This window comes from Thamnophis sirtalis, unplaced genomic scaffold (genome assembly GCF_051295495.1).
Source record: "Thamnophis sirtalis isolate CommonGarterSnake01/CBP01778 unplaced genomic scaffold, rThaSir2_p1.2 scaffold_6, whole genome shotgun sequence".
In the NCBI taxonomy this organism is placed as follows: domain Eukaryota; kingdom Metazoa; phylum Chordata; class Lepidosauria; order Squamata; family Natricidae; genus Thamnophis; species Thamnophis sirtalis.
Window position 1 is genome coordinate 24,922,036 of NW_028261386.1, and position 15,881 is coordinate 24,937,916.

Consider the following 15,881-nt stretch of genomic DNA (forward strand, 5'->3'; position numbering starts at 1 on the left):
GTCCAAAAAATTGCATGCATAGCCTTTAGGAGGCTTATAAAGTGCTGCTGGGGGCTGGGGGGGCAAAAATGGCTCATTTTCTGCTCATTTCTGCCCTCCCCAGCCTCCAGATCATCTCTGAAAGCCTCCATAAGAGTATGTACGGCCATTTTGGTGAAGGGGCGGGGCTTCGGGAGGCAAAAAAATGCTGTATTCGATGTATAAGACACACCCAGATTTTCAGCCTCTTTTTTGAGGAAAAAAAGGTGTGTCTTATACTCCGAAAAATACGGTATACCCTGCAAAGCTACCATGTTTCTCCAAAAAATAAGACCCTGTAGCTTTGCTGGGTATACCTGTAAGTGAGGGTTTTGGCCTTCAAAAATGTTCTTCCATCAGCACTTTACATCACCCAATGTTCAAAGTGGGAAGCCAGTTGAAGGCAGTGGTTAAAGCATCAGGCTAGAAAACAGGAGACTGTGAGTTCCAGTCCTGCCTTAGGCCCTAAGCTAGGGGAGCAACTTCCACCAATCACTCTTTTTCAACCCTGGGAAGAAGAAAAGGGCAAACCCTTTCTGAAATCTTGCCAAGAAAACTGCAGGGACTTGTCCAGGCAGTCACCAAGAGTCAAGACTGACTTGAAGGTTAGCGTTAGAGCTACACACACACATACAAAGTGTTCAAAGTTGGTTCCCCTACCACCACCTCTTCTGAGAATCTGGGACCCTGCCATTTTTGCCATTTGAAATGTACAAAAAGACTTTTACTGTCTGCAAAAATTTCTGCTCCACAAACAATTTGATAACTCCATTATATATATAAGCTTGCTTGCTTAGGGCAATCTTGGTGACTCCGGGGAAAAGAAGAAGAAGAAGCAAGCCATTTTTGGGGGAAAGGAACTTCTGCCTGGCCTCCCAAGAGGCAAAAGGATCTCTGATCACCGGCTAATCACAAACTTAGTCAGCAACACACATACCAAGAAATACCAGGAGAAAATGGCAGAAGTCCAGATGTCATCACAACACTGCATAGTAAAAGGTAATCAAGTGTGGAGCTACCAGTCATCAAACAGGTGTTATTAACTCACAGGACAAACCTTCCTCAATGTCAAAGAAGTTCAGGACTACATTTCCCAGATTGCACAGCCTACAATACTGGCATATTGTGAGGTAAATGGTGTGACGTGGTGAAGGCTCAAAGCTCCTAAGCAGAAGATCTGAGATATGCTCCAAGTTGCAAGCATAAAGAAGGGGTGTGGCACAAATTGGGGGGGGGGGGTGGAGAAAACACAACAAGTACCAGTTAGGTCCACAAGAGGAGTGAAAACCTGCACGGTAACAAAGTGGGAAACAGGAAGGGCCAATCATTTGGGGTAATCTCCCCTTCTCATTTCATCCCACCCTGTTCTATTTCAAGGCCAGAAGCAGGGCCCGGACAAGCTCGTTCATGCCAAAGATTCCCCATTAAGAGATGCCGCTTTCTTCCACCCCATAGCACACTGACTAGGTTCACAAAACATCCTTATCTGGGTTGCTGCTCTTAAACATTTCTGGAGGATTTGCACGGTGATCTGAGCTATAAACTACCGGTAATCAAGCTGGCTGCATTCACACAACATGCAAATCCAACAAGCTCACCCCATATATTGCAGAAAGGCAGATACTAGTCCTTCTCTTGACCAGTGAGAGTTATGAAAAATACTTTCGCAGTTTTCGCAGCTAGCAGAGCTCCAAGATGATTAATTGTTAAGGCAGGAAATCTCCAGAATAGGATCTTTTGGTTGCAGAATTCATCCAAACTAAGGTCCAAATCTCCTAAAAAGTCCTCCTAAAATGTCCTCATTCAAATACCTAAATCTTTCCTAAAATAAAGACACAGGAATTCAGGTCTGGGGAACCAGAAAGCTGGCAGGCAAAGAGCTATTTATTTAATTGCTTACCAGAGCATTTTAACTGCACATTAAAACTCCACACCATTAGAACAGCGAGCTCTGAGCTACAATCTCAATGAGATTTACTTTTTGAGCGAACACATTCAAACCTTGCACAGCATTATGGAAGAGAGGGTGCATGACAAATGGGACCCAAGCTGTGGAAGGCACTGCCCAGAAGCTGAAGCCTTGCCTAGCTATGCAAAAGCTAACAGCTGCACAAGTATATTTATGTGAGAAAGAAAAACGACAGTGAAGGGAGACAGCTGCAGAGACCCACAGAACAAAAAACAAAAAAAAAAAACTATAGTTGCTTTGCACTGGACTGCTCGGGTCTTCTCAACTGTTGTAGTATCTTCTTCTCCCCTTAGTGGTTTTGTAAAGATTCTCCACAGAAGGAGCCATGGGGCTACCATCCACTCAAACCATAATGGCAAAGAAGACTCAGCAACGTAACAAGTCTCGCGTTCCAGGACGTCCCCGGGAAGCGCCCTGAAAGTTTGACCGGCAAGACTCAACAACCGCCAAGTCACTTTTTTCGCGAGACAGGCAAGCCATATAAAATCGATGCTTTTTTTTCTTTTTTAAGACTTAAAATGTAGAATCTGGGGCTGGACTGCGAGGCGTGGTCTAAAGGCAAACGTGACATGGCCGCAAGAAGAGGGGGAGTGGCACTTTTTCTCCCGGGGCAGAGCCCCTCTGCGCCTCGAGTAGGCGTGCCATGGGCAACCCAGGGGCGGGGAAGGCGCAGCGGCTAGAAGGCAGAAAGGGGGCGGGGGAGGTTTGGCTGGCTGTGGGGAAAGGGCTGAAGCGGACCCAGGAGCTAGGAAGGAGGGCGGGACGGCGAGGGACCTGCAGACGAAGGGAGAAGCGGGTGTTGCCTTAGTCCTGCACCCTTCCAGGTGCCAAAAAGAGAGAGAAAAACCCTGACAAGAGCGAAGGGAAAAGCGCCCACTAAAGGGAGGCGTGGCAAACACGCGTTGATCAAAACACAGGGCAGCTCGCACAAGGAAGAGCCTGGCTACCGGGACCCAAGTGATCGCAAAAAATTAGGAACAGCAGTAGATCGACTGAGGGGAGAGGAGGAAGCAAAAACTAAGTCCATCTCCCTCTCCTCTCTCCAAGTCCTGGAGGGCTTGTCCAAAGGGGGAGGAAATGCGAGGGGACTTCATTACCACGTCGAGGGGAAGGGGTGGGGGACAACCGCACAGCGAAAACCACTTGCCGCGGTGCAAGCACCGGCATAAAACAGTCCGGTTGTGCAAAAGACAAGAGTAGATCTAAAGGGCAGGTAAAGTGTTAAGAACGCCGGGGACCGCTGTCCGCGGCGTTGGATCAGGAAGCTTGCGCGCAAGAGCTCACCCTTTTCCAGCTAGGAAGCAATTAATTCCTAAACCGGGGCGGAGACCAAGCGAGATCCACGAAGTTTGGTTCGGGTTTTGCAGAGGAAGCGGGTGGAAGACGGACTGCCCGCGAACCGCGCGGCACCGACAACTGCGCGGCCCGTGGCAGGTTGCGCGCGCACACACCCACTCCGCTTGCACTGGGCAAGTCCCCGGCTGCTTGGGCTTTTTTTTTTTTCCCGGCCTCTTTTCGCGAGCGGCTGCAGCGGCCCCCGATTCCCTCGCGGGCGCAAAGGGGTGGGTGTGTGCGCGCGCGCTCTCCCCGCCGCCACCCGCGGCGCTTCTCCGCTTACCTCCAGACGCCGCTTGCCAGCTCCGCTCCCTCCTTCCTTTCCGAAGCTTGTTTTGAAATCCACCTTCCCCTTCCAGCTCCCTCCTCCCTTTCTCCTCCCCTCCAGTCCCGTCTCCTCCCCTCCTCTGTCCCCGGCACAAGCTGCCTCACGTACGCGGCTGCAGGCAGCCCCCGGCCTGGAGTCCCGGCTCGGAAGGGAGGTACTCGCTTTGCGGTGGCGGCGGCATAGCAGCACGTCGAGGAAACGCGCAAAAACCAGAACGCAAACAACGCGAAGCCGCACCGAGGAGCCGGCTGGGAGTGGGGGGGTGGGGTGAGCGGCTTGGCAATTCTGCACACATCCGCCAACCCGCGTGGCCACAAAATAGCAGGCGCCAGCTGACTGGGCAGACAGCATCCACGGGGCAAGTGCCACCAGTCGGGCATGGAAACCTCGAGGCATGTGTCGAACCGCCGCTGTAGATAAAATGCTAGCTCAGGTGAATTTCTGGTTCCTCGCACACTCGAGGGAGGTTTTGTTACCACTGTAGCTCCGAGGATCGGGTGATACTGTACTGGGCACACGATAAAGGACACTGGCATCGCGCTTTGTTTAACAACACTTTGGGAGCTAGGAAGGCCAGAAGTCCCCTACTACGTATGTCAGATTTCAAGTCCCATCATTCCTAGCTGGCAGGATTTAGCCAAAATACATTTGTTCAGAAACACTTGATGGATATTGGACACTAGTTACGCTGCTTCCTATGCAAACGCCTTGCAAAGTGGCTTACAAAATATAAAATAATAGGTACAATTCATGTATATAAAATATATTCATTAAAAAGGTGAGGCGAAGGGAAAACAAAAGCCAAGACCGTTTCATGAATTATTATGGATACAGGATGAAAAGATACATTTTGACACCTAAAAATTAATATACCCAAGTTCTGAAGAAGGGCTTATAGAACACAAATTTTACAAAAAAGCATGGAAGCAAAGACAAAGTGTGCAGGGGGAGACAAAATATATTGCAGAGACTATCACTACCATACAAAGGGGACATACAGAAAGCCGTCACTTGTCCAATGAATTGACTCAAAAATTACTAACATATATAGAATTGCTTCATTAAGCAAATAAAGCTGTTGTGGGTTTTGTTTTAATCCACTTCTTAGCATTGAATTGGAGCCATGTTCACCAGAGGAAATCAGTTTTATTTCCAAAAAAAAAAGTTTGCCATTTTTCACCACTGAATTTGCCACTACTGCAGTTATCCTTCTTAGCACACATATTAACAAGTTGTTTGCCCCAGGGGTTTGCAATCATTTGTTTGAAGAGACACACCTACACTGCAAATAGAAGATGGAGTGTACCTTAAGACTCAAGGAAGCAATGAAAGAGCTTAGAAAACTTGGAAGAAAAAAAAGGGAGGCTGCCAAGCTAAAACGTGACACCTTTGACACCTCATATTTATCAGTTTAATGTTGGAGAGCTCCTTCCTTGGTCTTCTAAGACAGTGTTTCTCAACCTTGGCAACTTGAAGATGTCCAGACTTCAACTCCCAGAATTCCCCAGCCAGCATTCGCTGGCTGGGGAATTCTGGGAGTTGAAGTCCAGACATCTTCAAGTTGCCAAGGTTGAGAAACACTGTTCTAAGAAACATTCTGTATTCTTAACTGCAAGGCAAAAACAGAACAATTTTTCATTTGCATTTAAAAGTAAGCTTCTTTTATTTTGTTTTGTTTTTTAAAAAAAGACTGAATTGGATCAAACAACCAGGTAACCTTTCCAAGCGCTGCTTTGTATATCATAGTTGTGTTTATCAATTCAGTTTTACCTAGACAAGACCTTAGGTTCCTTGAAATGGAGATTTAAAAAGTTGGAACACTAGCTTGGATTAACTAGTACAATTATTTGGGGGAAAGCAAGCACCAATGCTGAAGACATGTTTTGCAGATACTAGCTTCCAGTTAAAACAGCCTTGGAATCTTTCTTAAGATCCAACAAAATTGGAGAATTCTCACAATTCCACTGTTTTGGGCAAATATGGCATAGTTCATTGAAGTTAAAGTCTATGCTCCAGGACTATATCCATTCCTGTGTCATATGGATTTCTGAAAGTCCAATTCTGTTGATTTCCCTTCCCAGTGTAAAAGAGTGATCAAATCTGACCTGCCAAAGTGCAGCCATTTTGCCACTGGATTTCAAACAAGGTCTTAAAGCACCAGTAAAACATAAAGGGGTCATATATAGGCTGGTCTGAGGCATTTTTGTTATAAAATAATTATAAAATCTCTGTAATTAAATAGTTCTCACCATTAAGAAGTCTTAGTTTTTCCTAGATTAATGTAGCTGCTTTATGTCAGGACAGACTATTAACTATCAATTTGGAATTTGGAACCTTGAATATCCAATGGATCCTTCTTTCCACTGGAGATATCAGGGTTTGAATGTGGGCCCCTCTATATGCCAAAAAGGATTTATGTGTAAGCTAGGGGCCCTCCCAATCTTATTTTAAAGCATCAAGCATGTGCCAATTGTAAGTGAAAATCTCTGACAGCTATATATCCTACCTTAATGATACAAGATACATTATCCAGCATGATCACCAAGAAGCAAGATATTTCACAAATACAAGAATGAGATCTGGGTGTATCTATTCTATTAAACTGAAGGAGTGGAGGATAAACCATTGGAAAGCTGCACTGGGTGGGTCATAAAATGAATAGAGGCTTATCTGCAACTTTGGTGGAACCGAAATTCTCCATTTTTCCCAGTTGAGGCAGAAAGATTGGCTTCTCTTCCAAAGTATGCCAGGCCTATTTTAGGATTTAGATTAACAGTCCTGTGTTTTTTCCCCACCACAAATGGTGCTAAGGTTATTATGCTGTTGAAATCCAGAGATACAGACACAGCTTTGACACCTGCCAAAAAATGTGGTTTGGGGATTGAATGTGTTCTGTGGGCCACTGTTTGCCTTCGTTTGACTTGAAGTAACCCCTTTCCACCATCCATTTGCTATCTAAAGCAGTTTTTCCCAACCTGGCACCCTCCGGATGTGTTGGAATTGCAATTCCTAAAATTTTTAGAAGCTGAAAGCTCTAGGAATTCCAGTCCACTCTAGCTGGAGGATTCAGAAAGGCTGTTATGGGGCTTTCTGTTTACACAGTTGAGGCTGTCAATAAATATAAATTGGTACAAATGCATACAAAGGATTCCCCCCACCCCAATTTTATGGAAGAACTTCTGTAATTGCACAATTGAGATGAGCTACAAAGTGTTTTTAAGTGAGCTAAAAGTCTCAAAGACCAAACATACCTGTTTGCAAAATAAAGGAAATCAAAACATTTTCAATCTTAGTGAAAAAAGGAGGTTGTTCACTTTCTACTTAAGACTACAGTAGAAGCAAAATATATGCAGACATTAATGTACAAACATCCAAAAAAGTAATACACAAATGATTAGGGAGCTGTAGTTTGCTTCCTCTGAGAAACAGCTAAAACTGCCTGTGCCAACCCTGTGCCTTCTGAACGTTAGGCTACACAATCATTTCCTCCGCCAGCATGGCCAATACACACGCTGTCTGCAGAGGTTGGTGGTCAAATGCACCTGCAGCTGCGCCCTTAGAAAAGGCGGAGATTCTGCTTTTCTTCATTGGGGAAAGAGCTTAATTTAGGCAAACAGGAATTGGAAAAGGGGGGGGGGTTTGGAGGAAAAGCGGTTGAACATGTCAGCCAGCTACAAAAAATGCGAAAAATATGAAGAAAGAAAACCCGGGAAGCTTAAAACATTGGAAGCCGAGAATGTGTATTGAGGCAGATCATGGAGATAGTGAAAACCAAAATTGCATCTTTTTTTTTACTTAACGCCTAAGCAGTTTGGGGAGCTTTCCGTCGTCAGACGAAGCAATGGCCGCTGACTTCTAAGAGGAATCCAAAAGGACTTGGATCATTTCCAGGCAGATGAAGTAACTACTGTAAATTTAATAATGGATCCTGCATATGCAGAAGCAATATATCTGCCAATAGCCGCTTTGGCCGATTAAGCACAAAACCAGCAAGAGTAAAGTAGTCGCCGCCTTCCAGCCGCTTAAAAGCTCCCTCTCCGAGAGCCACCTTTGCACGGGTCGTTCGGAACTATATTGGACCTTTGCTCCGAGCCAGCCCCCACTTCGGCTGTCCTTTCGCAAGATCTGCCACCTTTTGGCAGAGAACACCCACCAGCTTGCCTTAATGTATTTATCAGTCCCGCCAGTGCACGGTGGACTTTGGCAGGGCCTGTCCAGCCCCGTCGCTGCACCCATCATCTCACCTTGCAGGCGGCTCCTCCCGGGGCGGGCGGCAGGGGGAGCGGACTGGGAGGCCTGGCCGCCTCTCCCGCGCTTGCGACTCCACGTGCTCCCGACGCCAGGCTTTGCTTCTCGCCCTCTTCCTCCTTGCCGGCCGGGTTAGAACAGCTCGGAAAGATCTGTTGTAAACAAGCTGCCCTCATGGCCCAACCCCTCGGCGCGCATTGGCTGCGCGGCTCTATTTAAATACACGCCCCCAGCCGGAGCCCTGCAAAAAATAAACACCGAAGCCAAGCCGCTTCAGCTCTCCTGCTAGCGCCTCGCCGTCCTCCCCCGCTTTCACCCACTCCTTTTCGCCCAGCTCTGCTTTTTAAGCTCTTTTTCAACTCCTGGCTGCGATTGCGGAGCTCGGTAGAAGAGAGCAGGGTTTTGTATCGCCCCCAGGTTTCCCCTTTCCAGTCCACAAGGGGATTCTTCTCCCTTAGCGAGACAGATTGTTTTAACGTTATTCGTCGCCTTCGTGTAAACCCAGAAAGTCCTCATTGGAGCAAATGCCGTTGTCGTGAAATAAATCTTTCACAAAACCGACCTGTAGCAGCAGCAGCAGCAACAGCAGCACATTATGTCTGTGGTGGAGCCCACCGACAAGGAAAAGATGCAGCAACGAGCCTCCCATTATTAAATGCGTTCGTGGTTTTGTCCCAGTTTTTTTGCAATTTGGGGGAGACCCGCCAATCTTTCTTTCAGGACTTTTTGTAAAAATGACAGACTCAAATAAAGATACCCTATGGGTAGCCTTTCCAACTTTGTAAGATCATCCCTAATACCTGAGGATGGGGGGGGGGTTTACCCCCATACCCTAACCCTAACTCATCATCCTTTTGGTACTACGGAAGATCTACAAAGTTATATAATTAAGTGATAATAAGTACTGTTGTAGCCTCAGGCTTCATCAGCTAGCGTTTAGTACATAAAGTTAACTACTAATCCTCATGTAAAACATAAACCTAAGTGTCTTTCTGATACTAATACAAGAAACTGACATGAGCCCAGCCAGAATCTGGTGTTGCTGTAAGCATGATAAAGCTCTGGCCTTAACCTTTGGTTCTGTCTGTGGCATAAGTTTTTCAGGAATAATAAAGGAAAGCATGTGCACAGTGGATTCTTTCATTTTAATACTGAATAATCAATATTAGTGCCAAGTGCTGTATCAATGCCCATATATTAACGGTAGCAATGAGGCATGGTGCTGGCACATAAGAATGCATTAGACCCAGAGAACCGGTGATGTTAATTTACTTTATATTTTTCAAAGACAGATCTCAAAGGCAGTCAAATAAACAATAATAGAAATGGCTTGTGCAAATATTTGCTAGATTCAATTAATACTACGAATCATCATGTCGGTAACAATGGACCTACTACTTTTACCTCTGTGCCATTTCTCCTTAGGCTGATTTCAAATCGTGGAGGTTAAATATGGGAAGAAAGAAACTTCACAGGGAAGAGACAGAAGAGAATGGGTCAATCCAGAAAAGAAATAACAGTCTCCTTCCATTCATGGATTACCTGTCGGTGCTAACAGGCATTTCTTCCCAGGTCAGAAATTGGAATGTTCTCTGCAGTTGAGCATGGAAGGAAACAGTTAATTTACCCACTCATGCCAAGGAGGGTGCTCCTCCCCAGAGAATGCTATTTATTAAAATCAGGAATACATGCCTAATTGGAAGTGTAATCTAGCACGGATAGGCAATCCCTCTAGTTAGTTCATTAGTGCTGAATGCATTCATCAGGCCAGGAAGAAGCTAGGGCTATACTAATACTGGATGGGATGAATCATTTCTCCAATTCCTCATGTGGCAATGGCAATAGCCTAGATTTTGGAACATGATCTCCTGGATTGACTGAAGAAGCTCCAGATTAGCTTGATTTACACATAGGCATGCACACACACACGCACACAGAGAGAGAGAGAGAGAGAGATCCCTGCTATTTTCCCCACCCAGTGGCTTCTCTGTCAGTTTGGACCGTGTCCAAGTCTTCTGTGCACTGTGCCAATGCAAGCACACACACAACATCTTTCGCTTTGCTTCGGCCTGTCTGTTCACAACTGCAGTTTTAAACGTGCAGAGGAAAAAGTACTGTGTTTCTCCCATTGCCTCTGGCTGCGCAGGAGGAGGAGTGGACACAAAACAGAATGGTGAGAGAGGCAGAAGCACATGCCAGCTGTCCCTGTATGGTATTTCTCTGAAATGCTTCCTGAATTGCAGAGAACGTCTTTTCTTTGCATTAACTCTGGGCATATACCTGATGTCAGGGCACAATATAACTGATTGTGCCACACTTTAATGAACATAAAAATAATCCCATGCCTTCAGGCTTGCCTCTATAGCTCAAAGGAAGTTTACATGTTAAAAATAAACCAGACATGATTAAGCATATCAAAATGATGTCTCTGAAAATTCTAGGAATCTGCACACCATTTCTTGTTGCAATCCAAAAGTGATATATTGTACAACATGAGACAAGGCAAAATACATTACATGTTCTTGGTGGTTGCAGCTAATCTTCCCTCTAACCATAAAGCTCTTGGGTTGGCCCCAATTGTGCAGCTCCCAATAAATTAACAGCATCCAAAGTTTCCAGAAAACTGGCTATAAAGCAACTGTGCTGTAGTCATTTTAGTAGGATTTCACTCTGAAAAAAATCCAGTTATGTTTAATTTCTGTTATGAACTGGGTTGTTAGGTTGGTTGCTTTGTATTTTAACATTATTTTAAGTCTACAACTATGCAAAATTAAAATACCTTTTCTGTTATGAATTTCAAATTCTAACCCATCTCCTTAATATTTGTGTTCTCCTGCAGAAAGCCTTTAATTCTCTCTCTCTCTCTCTCTCTCTCTCTCTCTCTCTCTCTCTCTCTCTCTCTCTCACACACACACACACACACACACACACACACACACACACACACACACACAAACTATTTAAATTGCCTCCCAGATTGTTTTGTATAGTGGGTGTTAATATTGTCAGAATTGTGTTCCTATTGTTTTATTTACTCAAATCTACATTTTGTTTACACATCAGTTGTAGCCAGCATACATTTTGTTTGGCTGAATTTCTGTTCATTGTACTCATTTGGTTTTAAGACTTCCATGTTCAGAAGGAAGTTTCTTTCTTCTAATAGTCTGACTCTGCATATTAACTTGATATTATCTTTCCCAATGAGCAGTATTTATTTTGAGTTTCTCGTATTGTTGGTTTGATTAACTGCCAAGTGTTGGCTGCAATGATTAAATTGCCTATTGGAAAGTTAGTATAAAACATGCTTATTTTCCTAAGATTCTGGATGGATTCACACAACACATAACATTTGCTAGTCCAGCCTCATCCCCAAAGGCCTGTCTTAAATCCTGGATCCACCTCAATTAGCAACAAGTCCTTTTATGCACAGGAAGACAGTTAAGCCACACAATGAGTATACATAAAATGAAACAATCCCTGAAAGGGGGACTAGCAATATATAATAAATTGCATTTATTAAGGACTGTTGTCTAACAGTTATCTGCTGACTAAATGACTCACGGGTGTAATAATATCCATATACCCTAGTGACCATTCTACTCAAGACAATGCTGCTGGCGATTGTGGGAAGGGGCAATGCTTGTGAGAATCCCAATGCATAATGCATGAAAACATGACACATAATGCAACACCTTTCTCACCGCAACTCACACAGAGCTAAAATGAGGTTTCTTTCTATTGCTTTCCAGATGAAATACTGAGGAACAAATGAGGATGGGCAACACAAGGCAAAGATTTTGACCATGTGTAGGAGGTATCATCGAACAATGGTTGAAGTAAATCCTAACACTGTATACAAACCAGCCCAGGGACACAGTTGCTGGGTAGTCTAAGTACATCAACCATTCTCGCTTACTATATTGGCTGATCTTCACTGACACAAGGACAGATAGTGAGGAACCAGAGATAGAAAATGAACCAGAGTGAGAAGTAGAGAGCAGAATCCAAGTGAAGAAACATGAGTCTGACAAAGAAGTGGCTGCATGGCTCTATGCTATCCGATTCCACTTTTACATGGTTGACAGCATGCCAAGGCTTAGCTCTTGGCCTGTGCACTCCGTTCTGTATGTGTTCCACGGTACAGTATTTTAGTTGTGCTGCTTGGTTTAACCTATGCAAACCACCTAGAACCGTGTGACAGTGGGCAGTCATAGAAACTAAAATAAATAATGGTGTGGCTCCAGGTGCAGAGTGTATGGAATCCCTGGAACAGCACAGGGAAATCTTCTGTGGCTCTCCCAATCAGCAATATCTAGTAGAGGGCAGAGCATGTGGAAATTGGTGGCCCTGTTTCGCTTTACCACTAAAGCATGGAAACATTCTCAAGGATTGCTTGCTTACCAGCCCTCAGGGTAACCTTGAATATCCCTGTGTTCAAAGTAAAATTGCTGTAAGGAAAACAAGTACAATTGTAGTCTTTCCATTTCTATCCTGTTCCTTTCATCTTCTCCTCTGAATATTTAAGAATAACCAAAGTGGCAAGAACAACAATGTATCTTATCTCAAGAAATTCATTATTTTCAAAATTATTTTGTCCAGCATTAATTCATGAGGAACCTGGGCTTTGCTTGTTCTTGGAATTCCTGTATGAAAAATGAATGCTAGAAGGAAAAACCTCATTAACTATTGATCTAAAGCAGAATGTGTGTTGTTTCAAAAACCTAGGATGTGGGTATGGCTCTAAAAACAACTACCAATGACTGTTATCTTAATTGCGATTAATTTCAAATAAATTCTACAGAAAAGCTTCCTTTCTCTTTGATACTACTGTAAGGGGATAGACACCATGGGCATATAAAGGGGATGCGGTGGCTCAGTGGCTAAGACACTGAGCTTGTCGATCAGAAAGGTCAGCAGTTCAGCCGTTTGAATCCCTAGCACCGCCTAACTGAGTGAGCTCCCGTCACTTGTCCCAGCTTCTGCCAACCTAGCACTTTGAAAGCATGTAAAAATGCAAGTAGAAAAATAGGGACCACCTTTGGTGGGAAGGTAACAGCGTTCCATGCGCCTTCGATGTTTAGTTATGCCAGCCACAAGACCACGGAGTCTTCACAGTGCTGGCTCTTCGGCTTTGAAACGGAGATGAGCACCATCCCCTAGAGTCAGGAACGACTAGCACATATGTGCGAGCGGAACCTTTACCTTTACCTATGGGCATATATCAATGCAGGATTTGGGGGCAACTGGGCAAGGTGTTTTCTACTGCTGTTGTCCGTGAATTTTTCTTCCACTTCTCAGTCTCTAACCATAGGGTATCCTGGTGGCTTCTCATAGACGTATGTTTATCTGTCACACTAATATCCAACTCAACAGTGTTTAGCTTCCAAGGGCAAGCGAAGTTGGACAGGCACTGCCACATGGAGGACATTTAAATTAAATTTTATTTCCTTTTCATTCTGGTCCTGCCTACTTCTTTCTCCCAAATGTAATTACTTTTTAGCACACATCAGTCAAAGGCCAAATATAACCCTCAGTATAAAGGAAGCTGTGCACTGCTGACATAAGCAAAATAATTTCACTGGGAGAGGAGCAATAAACTTGCTCCACTGCTGCATAATGGGGTGTGGGACGTGTGTGGAGAGGGCCGGCTTCTCCTCAATGTGCTATCCTGTGCTTTGGAATGTCTTTCAGGCCTTTGTAGCATGTTTTAAAGATGCACATGGAGGAGGCAATGGGGAGAGTGTGAACTAAACATCCCACTGTGCAGAGCTTAATTCATGCAACATTGGAGGCTGCTCATTAGTGCTTGTTTTATCAACAGCAGCATACTGGCATTTTTGTAATTTCAAATCCCAGCCATTTTTTTTAATGGTACACGAGCTGGTGATTTCATGATCAGCAGTGTACTGCTACTTTGTACTACTGAAATCCCAATATATATATTTTTTGAAAAGTAGTATTTTTTTCAAAACAGTGCTTTTTATTTTTAGAATTCTGGGAATCATAGGAATATTGTAAGAGAGGACTAGCTTATGTGAACTTCATTTATTTAACAGTAGATGTACCTTTAAGGCCATGTGCGCCATTCTTCATGCACTCAAATCTCTTGGTTAGTACTGTATGACTCATCCACAGACTATGTGGTAGGTTGAACAGCTGTACACCAATGTAGATCCTGGAAAATCTTTAGCCACTCAAATAAATTCTGCTGTATGGCTACTTGATGATATATGGCAGGCAAGAAATCCAGTTTTGGGGCACTTCCACCATTTGTGTTCCCCAATTCCTTCATGTTTCATGAAGCTTGTTGTGCTTCATCTTCACCGCTGCAGCCTTTAGAACATAAAATGAAGTTCTTCCTCCATCTGACCTGTAAAAATAACAACTTTCTCAACTCAAGCTGGACACGTCCATGTAGTTTTCATGACAACAATTCAGATAGTGGGGTATCGCTGCCTTCTTCCTGGATGTTGAGAATTCCTGATGTTTCCCATCCAGATTCAATATGTTATAAATAATTGAAGTCAGTGTGAATATACCTAATATTCTTCTTCTGATCTTTCCCACATTTTTAAATTTAAGCAACACAACATTGCTTAGAGTTTCAAGATCAACTGAGGATGACCAGTTGGTATAAATAACTGACCAATAGGAGAGTGGGGGGCCCTCCCCCCAAAAGATCAATTGGCATTTGCTTGCTTGCTTTTTATTTATTTATTTATTTATTTATTTTGATTGAATGAATGAATGAATGAATGAATGAAGAAATTGCCGATCTTCCTCAGGGTGAAACATTTGCAAACAGTACTTTCCAACAGATAGCATTAATAGGACACTAAAGTTGGCTGACGGGGCTGTGAGGGAGAGCCCTGGCACAGCAAAAGCCCTCCATAAAAAGGGGGGGTTTGCTAGTGTGTGTATGTGCACTCATGCAGCACAAGACAGTTAAAAAAAAAACTCCACAGTTCAACCAGAAGCCTAGAGATAGTTTGTGAAAGGAACACTCTGCTCTCTTCAATCAGCTGACTGCTGTTCTGACAAAATACCAAAAGGATCTGCTAACAGAAAAACTCAAGTAAAACACTGTGTTTTAAAGTACAGTAGAATGAAACAGGATTGGATATACTTACTTCCCTCTACTGTACATTAAAAAAAAAACAAAATTGAAGGAAGATGAAGCTATCAAACCCTCTCTTTGTTGTGTTGTAACCAATTTCATTGTATTTATTTTGTACAATGACAATAAAGCCAATACTATCTTCGTTCATGGATCTGATAAAACCCAGAAGGAGCGTTCATCAGATCCTTGAAAGCACTTGTTGAGAGATAACTCCGGCCCATCGTGAAACAGACCACATACACTCCCTAATGAGGTTCTCCAATCAAAATGGAAAGATAACATTTCAAAGATTGTAATGCTCTAGCTGTGCTAAAAAGTGAGCATAGGTGACAGATTTAGAATACTTAAGAATGGTATAGAAATCCCATATGAAGTTGCCAACTTTGCAGCTCTGACCAGTAGTACAATCTGGCTTTATTATGTGCTATAACAGTGATGGCTAATCTTTTCATCGCTACATGCCCTGGCGCTCTCCTTCCCCCCCCCCCCCCCATGCATGCACAGCAGAGATCCAAAAACCAGCTGGCCGGCGGGAGATGTGCACACATGCGTGGTGAAGCTGAGCTGGGGAGATGGTTTGCAAGCCCGCAGAGAGGGCTCTGCATGCCACCTGTGGCACGCGGGCCATAGGTTCGCCATCATGGTGGTATAATATTTATCCTTTGATCTCTATGTCTCAGAATTTCCCAGACAACAGAGTAAGCTTTACAGGTTGCTATGATTGGGAGTGATCATGTAAGACTCCTTGTGTTTTGCCATCAGGGCAATTTTCTCAACCTCAACCACTTTTGACTTCCTCAGCTGGATTTAGGACACTGGTATGAGACTCTCCTCAAAGTATTCAGGAATCTTTCAGAATCTGC

General features: G+C 43.9%; 1 protein-coding gene across 3 annotated transcripts in view; it reads right to left on the reverse strand.

Annotated features, from left to right (window-relative positions):
* The window catches only part of ZNF395 (zinc finger protein 395), a 50,671-nt gene extending 42,673 nt beyond the window's left edge, over positions 1-7,998 (reverse strand). The window contains exon 1 of one of the 3 annotated variants that reach the window (XM_087717444.1): positions 7,895-7,998. The gene's annotated coding sequence lies outside the window, so the exon portion shown is untranslated. Of the gene's footprint in view, positions 1-3,271; positions 3,568-3,605; positions 3,687-7,894 lie in introns of those variants that run through there. The other 2 variants (XM_087717442.1, XM_087717443.1) reach the window with 2 other exon arrangements.
* Between the last annotated feature and the right edge of the window lie 7,883 nt (positions 7,999-15,881).